Raw genomic sequence first — 20,240 nt, forward strand, 5'->3', positions numbered from 1 at the left:
TGCAAATAGCCTATACCTAGAGACGCTTGGTCAATGGGACAACCCTAGAGTTGGGCTAGAGATGTGATTTCACGGAAACTAGAATCGACTTAGGATAAATTTATTCAAAATAATAGTAGCAGAGATATATTCTAGCTTTGCCGGCAGGACTTTTAACTTACATTACTTATTACTGCCGCTGCGTTATATTATGTATGTATGTATATTTAGATATTTATCTAATATTTATTTATTTTAATATAGGTATAAATCCTAGTCTCATTACCGCTTTATAACCGAGATGTCTGATGTTTACAATTACGTTTAATAAGAGTACTGTAAAGATTCACTAATGTCATAAGCGTTGCAAACTTATTTTCATTGAGATGCGAGCTTTTAAAACTAAGGCAGTATAAAAAAGTAGGTTCCACCGAGATTTGAACTCGGATCGCTGGATTCAAAGTCCAGAGTGCTAACCATTACACCATGGAACCAGTTGATTGACAATCTAAAAATAACCAAAGATGATGATAGTAGAAAACGCAAAGACATGAAATAACAGATCAGCTGATCAAATAAGTACTTTAATATTGTTATTGTTCAGTGATCATCAATAATAATTTTAACATAATGCATGACGTAACCGTATTTTATTGTAAGTTCGTAAACACAGATGGCACGTATTGTGCCCCCTTATAAAAACAATTGCAGTCTTAATACGATAATAATTAGAATGTGTAATCGTTTTATTCTTAATCAATGGCTTTTTTTTTTAATGCTTTTCTTTAGGCAACCACCACTTGTAATAAGTGTATATTGTGCGTGTGTGTGTGCGTGTGTGTGTAAAATTCACTTTAATTTGGAATACTAACTTTTGTTTTATTATATGACAGCGAATTTAGGCAATTTAATATGCGATGCGACCAAGACCCAGAGGGTAAACTATGTTTTCCTTCACCACAAAGCGACCGGTAAAATATCAAATGATATTTCGTACATAAGTTCGGAAAAACTCATTGGTACGAGCCGGGGTTTGAATTTGAACCCGCGACCTCCGTATTGCAAGTCACACGCTCTTACCGCTAGGCCACCAGCGCTTTTTGCAACTCCGAGTAAATGTCGTGAATGACCTCACTAACTGCTTTTTTATTTAATGTTGTATATTTTATAAATATATTACCTACACTTAAATAGCATTTTTTTCGAGCAGTTTAAACGGTATGGCGGGCTTAAAAGTGTATCTATATGTATTACTATTTCAATTTGATATACCGCAGTGTTGCATGGGTTGCACCCAAAACGCCGACCACTGGGGTCCATTTCTTGAACGGAATTAGACTAATAATATTAGTGTGTTGCCATGGTAACCCACACAACTTGACAGTTCCTGGACTAATAATATTAGTCTAATACTGTAGACTATAGATGGTGAAAAGGGTGCAGGGAAGAAGAGTAGCAGGAGAAAAACAAGTAGGTATACGAAAATGAAATAGTTATAGCGGCCGCGAGGGACAGCGTCTGTGTGTGACAGTGGTCAGTTAGCAACTGATTTGGCTTCGATACAGGTACGTATGCATCTATGTATGTATATATAACGTTGCATGTCGCTCGTGCTCACTATTCAATGCGTAAGTATAGATTTATTTATATAAGAAGTACATCATCATACAAAATAGGTAAGTAAAAAAGGTATATATGGATATAAGTATAGGTAAGTATTAGTTTTAAGTTTCTTTTTCAGATTCTGTCATCTACAAATACCATTGGGGAAATGGGCCCCTGGTCATCAGATATATCCTGGGTCCGAATTCTTGAACGGTATTAACTTATTATTAATCCGCAAACTGTCATATCGTATGGGTTTCCATGGCAACAGACTAATAATATTAGTCTCATACTGGACGAGAAATGGGCCTCTTGTTTCGAGGTGCTCCTTTGGCGCAACGGACTTCCTTTTTTACTCAATGATCTTCTATCTTTTTTTATTACAGCTTTATTTTTGGTTTTTATTTTATGTTATACTTATTTAATTTGAAAGCAACACAATCCAATCTTATGAACCGTCCTCACCGAAACCAGATACCACTAATTTCCGAAAAGCCCTCTCACTTCGGACTCTAAAGGAACCCTTTATGACGCGACATCAATATTTTATGTGACATCTCACTCGCTATATAGAATCAATCATTCTTTGCTTACTTTATATTCAGAGGCGTTTTTGCCATATTTTCCTTATGCAAAATTCAGGACGGTCCGTGATAGGTATTGGATGGCTGACATAAAACGGGACAGAGGGTGTCGCTCTAGTGTAGTTATACTGTGGTTTACCTTATACTGTGTATAAGGTATTTTATTGTAAAAATATAGAACGTGAGATAGATATTTGTGAGACGTGTTTATCTCTAACCCTAAACTTAGCAATAAGAGAGAGTGGAAACCAGACAGCAATTTCACTTTTTCATTGGCGTATGTTTATAAACCACCTTTTTATATAAATTCGTGATGAGTTTTAACTAACAATAGCTACTAAAACATGATAAGCACAGATAGACCTCAATATTTGACCCTTGACTTTTTTTTATTTTTAGAATGTATAGCCTGAAGTGTACAAACATACAACTATGTTACCGTCCCTGCCCTATTACTTATAATGAGTATAATGAAAAATATATTGGATATAAAAATAGTTAAATTATTTTTTACCTTGGTTCCAAGGTACCGTTAATGCGGCATTAAAATTGCCTTTATATTGATAGACAATTTAAAAAAATACATATTTATTTATACATATAATTTTTACTTCTGTGGCAGGTGGAGTCTTCTGTTTTTACTTTTAGCGCTGGTGGCCTAGCGGTAAGAGCGTGCGACTTGCAATCCGGAGGTCGCGGGTTCAAACCCCGGCTCGTACCAATGAGTTTTTCGGAACTTATGTACGAAATATTATTTGATATTTACCAGTCGCTTTTCGGTGAAGGAAAACATCGTGAGGAAACCGGACTAATCCCAACAAGGCCTAGTTTACCCTCTGGGTTGGAAGGTCAGATGGCAGTCGCTTTCGTAAAAACTAGTGCCTACGCCAAATTAGTTGTCAAGCGGACCCCAGGCTCCCATGAGCCGTGGCAAATGCCGGGACAACGCAAGGAGGAAGAATTTTTACTTCTATGGACAAAAAAAAAACACATAAAAAGGAGAATGACCCAGATACATTGCAGAGTAGGTAGTTATAGTCGAGGAATTTAATTTTAGTACCATTTCTTACCTTGTCACAGTGAAAATAGTAAGGATCCCTAGCGTTTTCATATTGATTGTCACTGTGACAAAGTGCGAAATGGTAATGAAATGAAATTCTTTGACTGTAACTACTATGCAACGAAATTTAAGCACAGTGTATAAAGATGTGTACAAGTACACTTGGTTACCTCGTTTAAGTACATATTCCGTTTCTAAAGTCTAATAATACCCTAAATAAAAGTCTACACAATACGTAAACGTAACTTTGCGCAGACAAAAAGACCATTACTTTTACAAAAAATTAACTAAACAGGCAAAGTTGCCAGCCCCAATAAAGAATTAACGCGATTACCCTCATTGGGTGAAAATTGATACGCATGGCAACAATTATCCACTGCCCCTGGGGTCTTGTCGGCTTGTGATTTAGATAAGGGGTGCGGAGTCTATTCAACGCTCACTGAAGTTATTTTATTTTGCTTGCCTATAGTGTAAGCATTTTACTTTTTAAGAGTTTTAATAGTTTACTTCTTATTATTAAATTACTATTATAAGTTTGTTAAGTCCTCGATCAGTACAAGTGGGGATTAAAACTTAAAATAATAATTTTATAAAAATATCTTTGAATTAGCAATAATAAGACCTGCGTAAAAAAAAATTAAAATTCCCCAACGTCGCCTTATAGTTTTTTACAAGTTTTTAACTAGCAATGTTTATTTGTATGTTCGGGTCAAATCTTGTATGCTAAAGACCCACTTCCCTTCATTAGGCTGATTTTAACATACATTATGTAGGTTGGGTGACAATGCAATATTATGGTACCCTCGAGCTGATCTAATGATGGACACAGCACGTGGCTATAGGAACTCTGTGATAAAACAATACAACCTAATTGTATGTATGTATGTATGTATGTATATACTTTATTTCTTAGTACAGAGTAAATTAAATACAACAAAGGCGAACTTATCCCTGTATGGGATCTCTTCCAGTTAACCTAATTGTGTTTGTGTTAATTAGAATTGTCTCGATGAGTACCTATTGCTGATTTGCCTATTAAAAGAAAAGTGCGATCAGTAATAAAAGATGGTCTGATTTTTTTTTAATTTTCCTCAAAAAATTGTAATTATGTAAAATATACTATAACTTATTCCTATGCTAAATATTGAATACACTAATGAATTTATACCGCTATTATGATTTGATGATAGTTAAGGCGAAGGTAAGTATTTTTGCCAACCCTGACTTTCATTTAACCGCAACATTGATAAGGAGGTTTGCTCATGTTATATATTTTTTTATTACGAAAAGGTAAGCATTTGACCACAATCTCAACTGATGGAAAGTGCCGATGTAGTCTAGGATGGAACATGCTTACCTAAAAGATGTCTATTCACTCTCGATTTAAAAAGATCCAAGTTATAGTGGACTGGGAGTATTTTAAGTAGGCATATTACAATTCATTTCATTTCATTTATTTATTTCAATCAATCAGCACTAACAGCTTAACCTTACGTGCTACAACAACAACAATGCGCTTATGAACCTCAAATAAAGCTACGCCGGCTCTAACCCTACACCACTACTCGAGAAGATTTAAATCCCTCCTCAATAGTTGAAGGGTATCCCAATATTGGACCGGCAAGAAACTCGGAGAAAGACTTTCACAATGAGAGGAGCTCTCTCGTCTTCCTCAATCGCCTTTTTCTATTGACGATGGGGTGGCCTTTAAAGATTCTCATCTTTCTGGTTGTGGTTCGCGGTTCCATAGCCCGGGCTGTTTGCCAGTCGTTTTGTGAACTGCTTGGCGTCAATGTGGTAAAGTTGAGAATGAGAAGAAGCCAGTGCTTGGCAGTGTGGCGTACAAGTATATAGATCGTGTCATTCTCAAAGACGCCTACTTTGAGTCGTAATGTCATATTATTATTAGATTTGACACATCTGCGCGTCATCGTGGATGACACGAACTATATGTAGGCAGTTAATAGTTAGGGAGGCGAGGTAGCTAAATGGCGTAATTCAACGGCGCCGTCGAGACCTATCAAAATCGAAAGATAAAATAATTTCGAAAAGAAAAGCTCGTATGGTAAAAACCATTTTAGCGGTGGGTTTGGCGTGTACGGTTTTTCAAAAATGTTAAAAAAAACAGTTACTTGGGCATTCTCGAGCGCGTCAGATATTCATACTACGTATGCCCCAAGTGCCTCTGATAACAACGGTATACTAATCTGCCGGTTTGCGTGGTGGGGGTAGGAATATAAAGTAGTCAAAAATGCAAAAAAAAAAATAATACTCGAGCGCGTCAGATTTTCGAAAGGGGTGTTAAGTAGGCCCCAAGGAAGCTCCCTTTAAAAAAACTGACGATTTCGGCGTGACGATAAGTTACGATGAATTTTTGAAAATGCAAAAAAAAAAAAAGTGTTTTTGAAATACTCGAGCGCATCAGATTTTCATAGGGGAGGTTTATCTCGGTATCCTGAAAGCATATTTTCTTAATCTGACAAAAATGTTGGTGGGTTCTCTTAATCTGACCGAAAAAGGTTTTTTGGTTTCTTTTTTTCCTTTCTTTCTCCTTGATAAAACGGGGATTTTAAGAATGACAATAAAGCGATAGGCAACCAACGTAAATGTAGATGTAATATTGTTTGGATATCACAACGATCGGACCCTACATCAGCGAGCGCTTTTTGAAAGATCTCAGATTTTCTCAAAATATCAAAAGGTCTCTTTTTGCCTCGTTTATACAATGCTGGATTAAAATCGCATCCTGTTAAAGCGTGGAAAGCAGGCAGTGCGCGTGAAAGCATTGAGCCTAACTGAACTGACAGTGCCGAAACATCTATATAGCGACGTGCATTACCGACTCCGAGATCCATCCACGCTCTAACCGATTCGTTCAAATGCTCCACATTGGCCAACACAATGACCAGAATATCTGTGTCTGATGTTCGAATGATTGTTGTAGAACCTTGTGGCAATTGACAGGCAAGGAAAACTGTCTTCGTGTCCGCTTCTTCGTGACTTGAGCATGAGAGCATATCATCGATTGTTCTCTGCACTATTCCATCGACGACTTTGAAGACGTAGCACAAGTTGTGGTTCAAATAGATTGTTTTGTTGCGAATAATAACGGCCATCTCTTGACTATTCCAATGATCAATGAAAAACTTGACTAGAGCTTCTTTGAACTTGATATTTTTCAAGTCCTTCGCAAAGTCTACTAATCGGATTTGCTGAGGACCGCTGATGTGGTAGTCCTTATCGTCATTCATTCGTATTCGTATTCATTTATTCGTATTCGAAAATTGTCGAGAAGCTTTAGAAAAAAAAAATTTTTGACATATAATAAAAGTCACATAATTTAATCATCGTTATTTCATATCAATTTTTTTTAACACCCTCAGTTTTCGAGATATACTCAAAAAACCGGGAGTTAGAGTTTTTATGATGATCCAAGTCAAAAAGTTTTAACATTGGACAAAAATGTAAAGAGACCTTTTTTGTGTAAAATAAAATTACCTTTTTTGTTTATTTAAACTTTTTTTTTGTAAAATGTATCGTTCGCGACTTATATGCCGCAACGCGTTTTTCGGAAGATGAAATGGCTCCTCCACGCTTCCGGTCATGCGGAAACCGGCAGATTTTGTATTTTTAGTAAGTTTTAGATTATATTCTTCAAAATAAAAAAAATAAAAATCGCGCTCGAGAATGCCGGATTAACGTTTTTTTTTTACAAGTTCGCGACCCTATAACTCGGCGGCGTCAAGGACTTATCGTCAGATTAGTTAAATTTAGTCTTAAAACACTAAAATCAACCCCCAATATCTTAATCTGACGCGCTCGAGTATTTCAGACTATCGATTTTTTTTTACTAATCTGATCGTCTATCCTAGGCGCGCGTCACTACATATAGAGCTAAATACTTTACAAGGTTGTTCTATTAGGTCTAAGGTATCTCTCATATCTTAAACTGCCACGCTCGAGTATTACCGAAAATTCCCCTATTCGCCTCCCTAACTATAAAGATAATGATTACCTACAATCTGGTCTAAACTTATGGCTCTGGATCTGGAGCCTATTAGCCAGATTAGAATGAACCTATACATGTTGAACTATATTGATCGCATGTTCAACAAACGACATAAACTTGTGCTTCGCGTGACGTCAATAGAATCGGCAATTCGTCGAACTCTAATTATTTAAACGTAACCGCTTTTTAATTGGCAATAAAAGTTGCCAGCAACAAATCAATGTGGCAACTCGGCACAGCGTAACACACCTACCCCTACTTACAATTACGCGAAAATAAACCTTATGTGTAATAATAAAAGGTGGTATAGATCGTAAAATATATGTTGGTAGTGTAAGGAATCTCCCGCACTCGGTAAATCTTGGTTAGTTCGCTAGATGGCGCTCGGCACGCGAACTTTAGTTTATCAATTAGGGAAGTGTATCTTCATTTGAGGAAAGAATTGAGTTTGCGAGAACATCCGACTTATTCCCAATGTGAAGGCACGTTACCTTTATTTTGTCTTAATTCTTAATTATTAGAGTATTTCTATGTACTTAATTATTATGAGTTAATTATACCATTTTATTTCAGTTCTTAAATATTAAAAATTACATAAATAAATACAATTAAATTAACAATACACAATCCCAAAAACGATCTAAACCGAATAACCTAAAAAACATACAATTCGAATATAAACTAATGTCGAAAATAACTAATAAATATGTTTTTTTTTTTTTTTGATTTATTAAAATGTATTTGAAAATAAATATAACTAAATAAATATGTATAAAAATATATATTTTTTACGTTTATTAGTTGAACTAAATTGAACTCATTAACTCGCGAGATTTCAGATTGACTGTTTCAATTTCAAGTATTTTTTTAATACTTATTTTTAAAATCTGGATTTTTGTTTAGATTGAGAAAAACATAGTGTTCTATTTTTCTGATTCTTACCCGTACGACAATAAGACAAAATAGAGGAAGAACCGAAAGAGGGCGGATTCCAATATATTTTTGAAAATAGTATTTCCTTGCTAAAGAGCGACAAAACTTTTAATGATATTATTTTCAATACCAACATCCCACTTTACACCTATACACTGACATGTCTATCAATTCATATTAAATCAGGATGATATATGTATTATTTTTAAACACAAACCGGTCAAAATCATAATCCTCCTTTTGCTTCGACGTAGTCGGGTAAGGGTGAAGATTGAATTCGGCACTTAATCGTTAATCCTGAAGAAAAGTTCCGAGCAAACTCACGGAGATTAAAGTTTTTAGAACTTCAGTAGCCCTAGCACATCATAGGCGCGACAGTATCTCGTAGCAAGATAAACTGCCCGTCGCATGTACGGACATGTACGTGCGAAATACACAATAATGGAATGATATCAGTTAGATGTAATTCTGATATCAGTGTACGTTCGAATGGTGCTTGTCGTTGTGTGCGCTATTGGAGGTTGTATATGTGTATGCTGGCACAATAGTAAACTTATTACGACACATATATGACACTCGTTTGAATTTGTTATGTTTTTGTACAGCTGTCTGATGTCAATCACTTGCAATATAATATTCACCACGAGAACTAGTGTTTTAACTATCAGCTCCACTATTCTGCTTAAGAGCCTAAACTCGGGTTCTTCCAATATGCGCCTTTGAAAATAAGCGGAGCAAATATTGTTTTCTAACATTCTATTGATCGTAATACACTAGTGGCTCTGTGAACTGTAGTTCTCGCTCCTATGTCTCCGCCATTTTGAAAACTTTCCAAAAACTGAATGGACAAAAAAAAAATTTTTTTTCGAACCAGCTCACAAAATCGGTTGAGAATTGCGACCTGTAGAAGAGAAAATCCGGATATACGAAAGCATATAAGTATAAGCACTTAATGCTTACGCATCGATCAAGAAGGATCGGAAATACCTGTCTTACAGTTTATAAAACCAATTCTTACGTCAATCGATTTATCTTAATGGTCCGTCACTACATCACCAATCAGACTTGTGGGAGAACATTTCAGGTATAGGGAAGATAGTATTAGTGATCATTAATTAAAAATAGCTTATATTTTGATCATTCTTACTTTTATCTATGATCAGCTTATAAAAAGCATCAATTGACTTTTACTTGTCACTGGTTCCCGCCATTTTGAATTGTTATAAAAAGACGGTAACGCAGTGACAAGCGGCCAGTTCGAGTACGGACAAGTTATAGTGCTTGGAATATGTACTTATTGTAAATTGGCTGTTATTATGTTTGTAACTTTTCATCATTAACCTGGCGGGATACTGTAATATCCCATCATTAGGGATCTGAAAGTCATCTTTAGGTTTCTTTGAACACTTTTCGTTTTGAACAACCATTTAGTATCTATAACGTTTTAAAGTTGGATAGCAAACATTCTTACTTTAATAATTTATTATACTATCGGTGATAAAGAAAACTTTCTGGCCGATTCGAACTTTAAGATACGTCAAGCATTTGCTAAACGTACGATATGGATTAGATATGTCATTGTCAAGTGTTCTTCAAACAAAAACGTCACTTTTGATACTGACATATTCAATCCATATCGTATCTTTGATTCTTAATAGGGTTGATTCCAATTTTTTTAAAACGCTTGTTTACGTTCTATATTAACTAAAAGTTGCCCTATAATTCAACTTTTATTCTAAAAACGGCTTTAAATATGTTAAATTAACAAAATATATTTTGACAGATGCTTTCGCGCCCAAACCGCTCCTTGAAAATTGTATGACGTCACAGTTTACGGTTTGACACATAACTACATACACACGTAGAAAATACGAACTGTCAACTGACATTTGTCATTTGTTAACTGTCAACAGTGTCAATCCGAGAGTTGTGACGTCATCAGAATCTTCAATGACGTTTCGAGTCTGGTCACGTGACGTGTGCCAAAAGATATTTTAAATTTAATATTTACAAAAATATGGTTAACTGTTAAACTTTTAGGGGACCTGTCCCCTAAAAGTTTAACAGTTTAACATGTTCTTATAATCCAAAAGAATTTATTGGAATACAATTCTGCCCTAAGATTTGTAGATGGAAACAACCCTATTTGCTTGTGTAATGTAAGTTTAAATATGAGGAAAAGACATGGCATTGACAATAATGTCAAGACCTCTGAAATAACCTCTTTTAGGCCTCATTTCCTAATCCTGATTTCAGATGCAAGACCTAACTCTTTCGTCTCAGTATTACAGACCAGCATAGGTTTTTACCTATATAGAAAGTTTGGGTCAAAACACCTGCTAAACCTTTGTGCAGCGGTAGAATTTTCCTGCAGTTATAGTGAGGCATTGCATGTCGAAAGTTCAGAAAAGGGAACATTTATGCAATTCGTTTGGGACAATACCGACGTAAGTATGCACGTAGGTAATGTAACGTAGATTGAAATCTAACAGCGCTCTGCTGCTATCGGGGAAGGTCGGTAAAAGTTAACGGTAGATTGCGCTCTTAACGATGGTAGGTGACCTACGTCGGTATTGTCCCAAACGAATTGCATAAATGTTCCCTTTTCTGAACTTTCGACATGCAATGCCTCACTATAACTGCAGGAAAATCCTACCGCTGCACAAAGGTTTAGCAGGTGTTTTGAAAACCAGCGTTTTGTAGGGATTTTGACAATGCCTGAACAACACATTAGTTGCTTTCCAATTATAGCAATTTCATTTTTTTACGATTACAAGAGATCTATAGTACTTACTGACCCTTTCTTGCTTAAATGAAAGATTGATCCCGTTCATGTTTGACCTTAAAAATAAATTTATCTTAACTACAATTTTACCACATAAAGATCAGAAAAACTTTAATGAAGTTAACCTCCTAGTCCTAAGGCTCAAGGGCAGGCAGAAGGGAGCAGAGGGGTAGGTACAATGAATAGGAAAAGCCCTCCCCTGTAACATATATATGCCTCCGGTGGTGTCAATGTCAACTTGCTCCCCTACCCCCTCCCTAGTTAATTGGCTAGCGCCGTCCTTGCTAACACCCAAAGTCATTTATGCAGTTTTGAATTTGGAACCTTCTTTTATTCTATAGAGCAAATATAAAAAAACTTAAAAAAACTTTGAAATGCATTTAGCCTCAGACGTCTCAGCTGTGGGAGTCACATGACATCATGTATATTGAAATTGCATGCCAAGGTGTGAAGTTTATATTAACCGGCTTCTTCATACACATTCATATGAACTTTTGTTTGATGGCTGCATCAAGGTATCCATCTGCCACTCGCTCGCCGCCACGCACAAAGCTGAAGAATAAGCGGCCCTTCTGATAAGGAAACGTCGAGAGGAGCGGCAAATTCAGAGCGGGAGGAATAGAGAGGTTTAAAAACTTATACTCTCCCTGAAAAATTAAACGGTAATTGTAAAATAACACAACACAAACACAATAACAGTACTTAAGCTGTCGGGCGTCAGACCGTCAACATCTCCAGCATCTCCTGAAGATGCCTCGTAGAGAGGCGAAACACGTGTCGAGTTTTGTACTTTTGGTGCTGGGTTGTTATATTTTTTTGCGTATTTATTTTTGCGGTAACATTAATTACATGTAAAAATACGCTAGTAAGTATAACGGGTTAGCACTGATTGACTAGCATGCTATTTTTTCGCGGATTAGCACAGTAATATTTTTTGCTTTAATTGTAAAAATATCAGCTGTGTTTACTGTAACATTAAATGGATGCTCGAGTGGAGACAACAGCGTGGCGTGCGTCACGGCGTCTATGTTAAACAAATGCAATGATGTACCTACTTATTGCAAATGTACGGAAGCTACCTTACCTCAGTACACGCTGCTCAAATCCCTTGGAAAGTCAACTCCACGCCACAAAGCCACTGAGGCCGTAAAATGGTTGCCGCATCCGTAGTCGCTGGCGACTGCGTAAACTTGTGGGAAAGGTTACCTACCTACTACATTATGATATCAAATATCTTTAACACAGATATCTCCGATACTGATACAGAGATATCTCGTCAAATCGAAAAAACAAAACATTTAAAACCTTACCTTTGGAAAAGGGCATAATGAGCCGTTAATATGTTTTATGTAAATAGGCTTAAATACGGCATATTTAGGTTCTGAAAAAAAATCGCATATCCGGAAAGTCATCACAAACATGCCGGGGCGGTATTCGTTGCTCAGGAACTCGTAACCATTATAGGTCATCTGTAAAGTAAACATGAAACCTATGAGCAGCTAGCCATATAAATACGTACAGATTTGTCTGCATACAAAGGTTTGCAAATGAGTTCTTTAAAATGTTTGGAAGAATTTCATTATGAAGAATAATCGGTAGATGGAAAATTGGAACAGGAAATGTCATTAAACTCGTTTTATCAAGACAAATACAAAATTAGACATTGTTTGCTAGTTAAATTAGTGCTGTAGAGCGTATATCAGTCTTAAGGGAAAAATTTGAATATAAAAATTGTGTGATGGTAAGATAATACCGGATGTGGTAAGCCATAAGAATCATATTTCCGCATAATTTGGCTTTATATTTAACAGACTTCAAGATTCCAAAACGAGGAGGTTCTCAATTCGGTTGTATTTTTTTCAATGTCCCAACATTTTAATCCTAATTAATGTGCAAGACGCCATTTCATTGCGTCTCAACCTCTAGCCGCCGCGCCGCTCAGTTGTGTTGGACGGTAATTTTCTGGTATTTTTTATCTATCCGATTTTCGCCCTTGTAATTAAAGATCGGAAGGAAATAATCCGATCTTTACCCTTTTAAAATACAACAATGATTGTCAAACTTAAAATTTTCATGAATTAATTGTTCTGTTCGATTGGTAATATTTCGTTCCGTTATTGTTACTTGGGTACGGTAATTCAAAATATAGAGATTTTAGCAGTCTATTTAAATTTATCGTACTGATATCGAGATTTTTATTTACGTGGTGCTTAACCAGCTCAAAATGCATCCGGTATTACCCCAACATACAGAACAGATTGGTCCCATTTTGCAGAATCCACGATTCACGATTTTCACTGAACTCCAACCAACTGGTGGTTTTACCAACAAATAAAAAACTCAACTCACTGTAATGTCATTCCCAAAGTCAATTAACAATTTTGCGTGAACGTTTATGTAGTGGATGGGATCTCGACGGCTGTATCTCTGGGCTGTGAGTTTCGCATACTCCAAGTATTTAGAATTGAAGTACGTAACGTTTGGATGCTCAAAGTCAGCGTAGTATACCTAAAGATAAATAAGAGTGTACGAGTTATATATAAAAGGCTTTAAAAAAACACTAGGTAGTTACAAAAAAAATGCGATTGACACAAAATGCAGATTCTGGTAAGGGATTTACTCCTAGAAGACACGCCTTTTGCTAGAGGGTCTTGAGCACAGGGTGCCTAGCCAAGATGCCAATCGTTTGCGCCGTAGCAAATGATACGGCCATCTCTTTCCATTACTCTTCCATATTAGTGCGACAAAGACATTTGCGTTTCGTTCGCTACGGGGCGTAAACGATTGGCATCTTGGAGGTCCTTCTCCGAACGCAACTTACTGAGCTGAGGACTGGGGGCCTACCCCAAAAGGGTGCGTCCTATAATATATACGCACTTTTGGAATAATTTCAGTTTACAAACGTTAAAAATGTATACTAATCTTATGTATAATAAAGTAAAAGTATACTTTCAATTAGTATAACATAAAAATAATATAACATACGACATACATATGGCTGTTTGGTATAGTATACATATAAGTTAAGCTCATTTCATATAACTGTCATAATATATACATATCAAAATATAAATATCATCTTATATAATTAAGTAGTAAAATTAGTAGGATGACCTAGAATTTCAAACCTCATAGAACACACTACTAGAAAAAACTGCTAAAAGTGAGTTAGGTTAGGTTAGAACTGTGACCCCCTAGATAAATAAATTGTTTCCAGAATAGGTAGCAGGTTAGGTTAGAACTCTGAGGCTTCGGAAAAAGAAACTGTTAACAGAAAAGTGGGTTAGGTTAGGTTAGAACTGTGACCCTCTAGATAAAGAAATTAGCACCAGAATTACCACAGAAATAAGCTGCAATCTGTAATAGATAAATACGGAGCAAACTACGTTGAAATATAAATTCGCATAGTATAGATGTTTCAAATACATTGCTCATTTCATAATAATTTAAAAACTGTATCTGTTCATTAACTAACACACAAAAATATATTTAAATAATGTAATTTCGGTAGTGAGGAAAAAAAAAACAATCGATTATGCAATGAAAAGTACATTATATTTTGCAAAAATACACGCAGTTGACCAAAAAATTATTTTTATGTATGATATTTGTTTTGTATGTTATATTATTTCAACGTTATACCTTTCTAATGTTATCGTAAACAATGATATATGTAGTGTTTATTATACAATTTGCAATAATAGAATTCGTTGTTATACATATTGCATGTTATTGCAATTGAATGTTATTCCATTAAAAATTATACAAATTGAATTTATACATTCAGAGTGATATATTATAGGTTTGTATACGTTCTATTACTTACCCACCCCAAAAACCGAAATTCGCAAATTGCGGGGATCTTGCTCTTTTACTCTCACTAAGACGTAATCAGAGTGACAGAGAAAAATGCAATTGACGAACTTCGATTTTCGCGGTTATAGGCCAGAACGGACGGCCGTGCGTCACGCCCGGGAACGCGGATACCTATAACTATATTTGAATTGTTATTTTTAACAAGAAAAAAGTAATCGATTAGTTCGTTCAAAAATATAATTTGGCATTTTTTGAAGCAATTTTCATATGATGTTTCTGTGCAAAAATAGTTATAAATTTTGAATGGTGCGTTTTAGACTTATGTTCGTGTTTTTTTCTTTCGCGCGAAAGTTGTTTAATCAGGTTTCTAATCGATTAAGTTACTAAAGCAGGGTTTCCCAAAGTTTACTGGTCTGCGGCCCACCTGAACAATTTCTCCATTTAGCTTATATGCATATAATATTCGCTCACGAGCCACCACTGGGTCGCGACCAATAGTTTAGGAAATGCTGTACTACAGAGAGGCCTGATTGCTATACATATTCGGCAACCGTATTATGGTCTAATAAAGCGCTACGATTTTTACAAAAATTGCTGGCTTGAACCCACTGCACAGCAAACTTACTTTATATTTATTACTAGCTGTTGCCTGCGACTTCGTACGCGTGAATTTGTATGTTGCTGGTTATATACATGAGCATAGATCATTATGCAGCAAAAGATATCAGTATGGAAGGTTAATCACTTTTTAATAATTATACAACGCATGAGATTTGTCTGACACAACCTACGAAGTGAATAAAAGTGAAAAAAAAGTTCTCGATATGATCTCTCTCAATCCCTTAAGAAGATTTTCAAGTCCACTATTCCAATCTAATTCAAATTTTAAACCCTTTTTTCAACAATTTAGGGAATTAATACTTTCATAAACGCCATTTTAAAAGCCTAGCTTGAAAGAAAACTCGCACCACATATAAACTTATATCCCCTTTTTAACCCTTTTGTTTTCTTCCCTTTCAATGAAGTACCAATTCACGAAGTTTCAAGTGCCTAGCTTAAGTTAAATTTTACACCTCTTACAAATTATCAACCTCTTTTAACCCATTTCGGGGATGAATTTATAAAAACGCTGAAATAACTTTTCTTGCATTCTAATAATATGCCGTGATACAACGATTCAAGTCCCGCACAAAAATGTTTGATCTCCATACAAACTTTCAACCCCTTTTTCACCACCTTGAAGGATGAATTTTCAAAACCGCTGAAATTGATTTTCTTTTATTTTACAAACTGTCAACCTCCATTTAACCCTTTTAGGGGATGAATTTTTAAAAACGCTTTAAATAACTTTTCTTGAATTCTAACAATATGCCTTTATACAAAGTTTCAAGTCCGCACTCAAAAAAATGTTTGACCTAAATACAAACTTTCAAAAAAGCCACTCCACCCGAGAGTCGGCGTCAAGCTAACTCTAATATGGCTGCTGCTCGACGCAACGTTGGTGCAACCGCGCCGTGAAGCGATTTTCCATAGCGCTGACTAGACGCCGACGCTCAAAAGACGCAAGTGTGGGGTGGTCCTTATAGTGTGATTAATCAAATTACTGACCAGTTTCTTGGCGGTAACCATTTGAACGTAAAGAACGAGAAGCAGCGTCGGCCACATCTCTTAGAATACGCAGAACGTCCGAACGTGAGAGCAAGAACGTCGATCCAGTGATAACTTCATTCAGCGAACTCGCACTGCATATGGCATTAACGAAATGTGAAATTATATACCTCTATTAGAATCAGCATACATTAATTTGCCATTAGTATTTATCACTGGAACCATCTAGCTCATAATATACTCGTACCTATATTTAAATTTGTTTTTTGCTGTCGTGGCGTGCCCATGGTTATATTAGATACGATATATGATCTGCACTCATTGTTTAAACTAAAACGAGACTGTCTCGTGTTTTTATTTTTACTATTTTAACCAACTTCAAAAGAAAAAAAAGAAAAGGTTATCAATTCAACCGTATTTTTTGTATGTATAATAAATAAGAATAATTCAGCCTATATACCTCCCACTGCTGGGCACAGGCCTCCTATAGTCCCCACGCTAGCCCAATGCGGATTGGGGACTTCACATGCACCTTTGAATTTCTTCGCAGATGTTGGTTTCCTCACGATGTTTTCCTTCACCGAAAAGCTAGTGGTAAATATCAAATGACATTTTGTATATAAGTTCCGAAGCTAGAATTTGAACCAGCGACCTCCAGATTGATATCCCCTCCGCCAACACCGCTTCACCGTCACTTTTTTTGTATGTATGTTACCCAAAAAACTGTAATTTCTGAACCAAGAACATTGAAAAAAATAAGTTGAAACTACTGAACCCGACTAACTACTGAAAGATCCCGCTCTAAAACGTACGAAAAAATAAAATTAAATCTCATCCGAAATTATCGTATAGAAAATATTGTATTTATATTATCTTTTACTTGAATAAAGGAATACAAGGTAACATACCTTTAATACCAAGACTAGACAAAGGGCAAAAGACAGTGCCTACATTTTCTCGGCACGTTTCGTCGTATTTTCGAACCATCGATCGTAGTTTCGGTTTGGATAAGAGAGAGCTAAAATTTTTAGACTTATCAAAAATACCAAGTTTGATTAAGCTATTATATTAAGATTTTATAACTAACTAACTAAACTAACTAACTATTGTGGCGCAGTGATCCAAAGAGGGTCTTGGCCTCCAAAACGAGAGAATGCCACCTGTCCCGATCCTGTGCCACTTCCTGCCAGTTGTCGGCTTTGAGTTGGCACAGATCCGCCCGTACACTGTCGCTCCAGCGGTATCTGGGCCGACCCACTGGACGGCGACCAGTCGGTTGTCCCAAATAAGCTCTCTTAACACCTCGATCCTCACCCATCCTCAGTAAATGGCCGAACCAGCGAAGTCTGTGGCATTTCGTTTCGCCGATGATATTGGGTTCGGCCACAACTCCTCGATTTCGGCATTCTTACGGATCCTCCAGGTGCCGTCATCTCTTTTGATAGGTCCCAGGATCTTCCGTAACACCTTTCTTTCCGCTACCAGGAGCTGACTCTCTTCTTTCAGTGTTAGTGTCCAAGCTTCGCAGCCATACATAAGGATTGGTCTTATTATAGTTTTATATACCCGTAACTTAGTATTTCTGCTGAGAAGCTTGGACGCCAACACCTTATGGAGGGCTGCGCTGCATCGCAGGGCGTTTTGGATGCGTATATTGATCTCCTCCTCTCTGGTGTTTGTGTCGGTAATCGTGCATCCGAGGTACCGAAATTTGTCAACTCCACGATAAACGGTGCCTCCAACATGAAGACTGTCACGCTTGACGCGTGTGTTTTTTTACCGTTTCATGTGGAGGTATTCGGTTTTCGACTGGTTGATCCTGAGACCTATCATAGAAGCCTCTCGTTCCAGGACACTAGCTGCTTCCGCCACTTGTTCACAGCTTTCCCCTAATAAAGCTAGGTCGTCGGCGTACCCTACCACCTTGTGCTTGCCGTTCAACTCAACTCCTATGTCCAATTCTAGTACTTTTCGGACAACATGTTCAACAGCTAGGTTGAAGAGCACAGGTGATAGAGCATCCCCTTGCTTTAGACCGGTAGTCACCGTGAATTCCTCTGACAACTCGCCGCCAACTTTAACTCGCATCCTGCTTTCCCTCGTTGCTGTGGTGATTATGGCTACTAGTTTTTTGGGGATGTTGAAATTTGCAAGAATGGAGTACAAGGTGCCCCTGTCTATACTGTCATAGGCCTTTGTGAAGTCCAAAAACAGCGAATGGATGCTTTGTGCGTACTCCCACTTCTTCTGCATTAGCTGTTTGAGCAAGAAAATCTGGTCCATCGTGCTGCGATTTCTCCGGAAGCCACATTGGTAGTCTCCGAGGATTTTTTCAGCATATGGCTCTATCCTCTTTAGCAACACGTTGGACAAGACTTTGTACGCTGTTGTGAGCAAAGCAATCCCTCGATAGTTTGTGCACTTCTTTTTTGAGCCTTTTTTGTGGACAGGACATATGACTCCTACGTTCTATTCCTGCGGTTGTTCTTCCAGTTCCCAGATCTTCAGCAAAAGCTCGTATACTTTAGATTGTATTAAGATTTTATAGATACCTTTATTTTCACTGTGCGAGCTTTATAAAATACGAGTCATAGAAAATAGAGACTACTTCCTGAAGTCTTAGAAGGCTGAAATTTGGCATGTATAGACGGGTGTAAACACCTCTGGTCACCAGAAATTTGTAACTTTCACCCTGCAACTCCTTAAAATGGGGGTACCCATAAATACCTATAAACCTGAAAACATTGGTTCCTGAAGTCCTAAAATCGTGAAATTTTATGTGATAGCAGTGATTGGATTGCTAATAAAAAAAAACAATAATAAATAAAAAAAGACAATAAATCCAAGTTCAGATTCGAACCGGGTTCCAGTAAACCATCCAAGTAGCGCCCTCTATAGTATTTCCACTGTTTCTTGCCGTAATCTTTTCAAAAACCTTACAACTTTTAACACAATGGACTAGTGGTTTTGTGAGCAGTTCAATTGTCTAAATGCAAAAGCCAACGGCGAGGAATTTGCCGGTATTTGTAGAAGTTGCAAGAACTATGCATGCATTCATTTAGACACTTGTCTTTTACCAATGTTTTGTGTTTGAACGCTACAGAAGCGCTTCTCTCGGACGCTTCTGACCTTCATATTCAAATTTTCGCGGAGCTCGATCTTCGGCTAAACCCTCCGCCATAAAGATACTTGGAGAAGTTGCGATAAGCGCGCACCGTCATACGCTCCAGGCATTCGGCCTTCCGTAACCAAAATGGCAAAACGGAACCCCTACAGTTTCGTTATGTCCATCTGTCCGTCCGGCCGTCCGTTTGTCTGTCCATATGGGACATATGTAATTGTGAGGTGCAGCCGATTAGGTACTTCACACAACTAGATGTGGAAAAAACTAGGTACTGTTCACGAAGTCGTCATTTAAAAGGTTTTTAAAAAATCAGGTTGAGCTTTACATAAAAGTTTTTGATGAATTGGATAATTTTTAATAAATTAATTGCTTCGAAAGAAAAAATACTGTTTCACTCACAGTATCACGTCAAATGTTCGGACAAAAAATATCAAATCTGAATGAACAAAATAAATCCAGAATATAAGTACTTCATTATTATCGAATCTTCTCAGAAAACTTCACGAAAACAAGTTGAGTAATACGACTTGAACAGGAGAACTGCCGGACACAGGAAAATATTTTTGTCTAAACGAAATGGAGACGCTTAGCTCGCGCTTCGCACAGTTCGCCCTCGCTTGGTCAATCAAAAATACATAATTGAAGTAAAAACATTTATAAGAAAAAAAACCGACTTCAATGAGGGAGACCGGTGAAAGAAAGATTGTTGATTTTGGATTTTATACAATGAAATTAAA

General features: G+C 36.8%; 1 long non-coding RNA gene and 1 other non-coding gene across 2 annotated transcripts; both read right to left on the reverse strand.

Moving 5' to 3' along the window:
• Window positions 1-401: 401 nt before the first annotated feature.
• Window positions 402-473, reverse strand: Trnaq-uug (transfer RNA glutamine (anticodon UUG)). Its single transcript has one exon. It is a non-coding gene; the product is annotated as a tRNA-Gln (tRNA).
• Window positions 474-11,264: 10,791 nt separating this feature from the next.
• Window positions 11,265-13,745, reverse strand: LOC133517561 (uncharacterized). The gene is made up of 3 exons (XR_009799387.1): window positions 13,305-13,745; window positions 12,266-12,424; window positions 11,265-11,602 (listed from the first exon to the last, which is right to left on the reverse strand). It is a non-coding gene; the product is annotated as an uncharacterized LOC133517561 (long non-coding RNA).
• Between the last annotated feature and the right edge of the window lie 6,495 nt (window positions 13,746-20,240).

This window comes from Cydia pomonella, chromosome 5 (genome assembly GCF_033807575.1).
Source record: "Cydia pomonella isolate Wapato2018A chromosome 5, ilCydPomo1, whole genome shotgun sequence".
In the NCBI taxonomy this organism is placed as follows: Eukaryota; Metazoa; Arthropoda; class Insecta; order Lepidoptera; family Tortricidae; genus Cydia; species Cydia pomonella.